Genomic DNA, 1,600 nt, shown 5'->3' on the forward strand with positions numbered 1-1,600 from the left:
GACGACTCCGAATATAATAAAAACGGGGTCGTTCAACGCGTCCCTTCTGATGTTTCGACGTCGGTTTCTCGAGGAAAGCACGATGTTGTTGTCTTTCGATAGCGCATCGTCATCTTCAAATAACGTATATTTTTTTATTTTTTTTTTATAATTTTTTATTTTTATTTATATACTGAAAAGAAATAAAAAAAGAAAAAATAAAAACATTTAAACAGACTAATATCACGGGCGTGTATAGAATCGCTTCAGTGATCGTAGAAACTAATCATCATGAAAATAAACAATTACCCTGGACGGTGGATCACTTGGCTCGCGGGTCGATGAAGAACGCAGTTAACTGCGCGTCATAGTGTGAACTGCAGGACACATTTGAACATCGACATTTCGAACGCACATTGCGGTCCGTGGAGAAACATCCAGGACCACTCCTGTCTGAGGGCCGGCTGTATAAAAATATATACCACACTGTTCAATGTTTAATGTGTATATAGTTTTTCGTAATGTTAAACTTTTATACGTTTTTCTCGAACACATGACGGTATCCGTTTTAGAGTTCGTTCGTATTCGTATACGAACCGACTCTCTCTCGGTCCGTTCAAATATTTCAATACGACGTCTACCATGCGTTCGTGTATATTACAAAATTTTTGTATTTATATACGGTTCGTGTGTACGTTTACGTCACGGAGTTTCGTTATGCGCAATGTGTGAGAGACCGAGAGCGTCGCTCGCTCTACCGATACGTACGTCGTCGTCGTCTACGTCGTCTTCGTCGATCGGTCTAGTCGAGAGCGCGCCCCCATCTCCGACCTTTCGATCGTCGTTCTATCGTTCGATCAAAGAGGGTAATCGGATATATGAGGCCGATCTCTTCTAGTCTAGTAAGAGAGCGAGAGTTCGTACGTTTCTCGTTATCGAACATCGATCGAATATCGATAAAACAGCTCCGTTTTCGTTACGACGTATACACATAAAGCGCGCATCGCGTACGTGATGACATGTAAACGTCGTATTCGTTTTCGTGGCGTGTCGTGTCGCGTCGTGTCGTCTCTCGTGTCTGTGTTATCATTATATACACAAACGGCGGGGTGGCGAGCGCGAGCGCGCGTGCACGCGCGATAACGAATAGTAGGCGGACTCGACGTCCGAAGAGCGCGTCGACGCCGACGTCGGAACGGATGATGATGAAGATCTCGTCTCGTCTCGTCTCGACGAAAGCGGCGCCGTCGCGTTGACGGATATCGCGTCTGCCTCGTTTTTTTTTTATCGTTGGCCTCAGATCAGGGAGGATCACCCGCCGAATTTAAGCATATTAGTAAGCGGAGGAAAAGAAACTAACCAGGATTTCCTTAGTAGCGGTGAGCGAACAGGAAATAGCCCAGCACTGAATCCCGCGATTGTAACGATCGCGGGAGATGTGGTGTTCGGGAGGTATCGCTTTCTCGTCGTCGCCACTCCTGTCCACGTTCGTTTTGAACGGGGCCGTTTTCCCGTAGAGGGTGCCAGGCCCGTAGCGACGGAGCGAGACGGCGAGAGGTACGCTCCTCAGAGTCGGGTTGCTTGAGAGTGCAGCCCTAAGTGGGTGGTAAACTCCATTTAA

At 46.9% G+C, this 1,600-nt stretch overlaps 1 non-coding gene across 1 annotated transcript; it reads left to right on the forward strand.

The window, feature by feature from the left end:
• Nucleotides 1-285: 285 nt before the first annotated feature.
• Nucleotides 286-442, forward strand: LOC126779351 (5.8S ribosomal RNA). Its single transcript, XR_007670324.1, has one exon. It is a non-coding gene; the product is annotated as a 5.8S ribosomal RNA (ribosomal RNA).
• Nucleotides 443-1,600: the final 1,158 nt, after the last annotated feature.

Source organism: Nymphalis io, chromosome 28, assembly GCF_905147045.1.
Source record: "Nymphalis io chromosome 28, ilAglIoxx1.1, whole genome shotgun sequence".
NCBI classification, from domain to species: domain Eukaryota; kingdom Metazoa; phylum Arthropoda; class Insecta; order Lepidoptera; family Nymphalidae; genus Nymphalis; species Nymphalis io.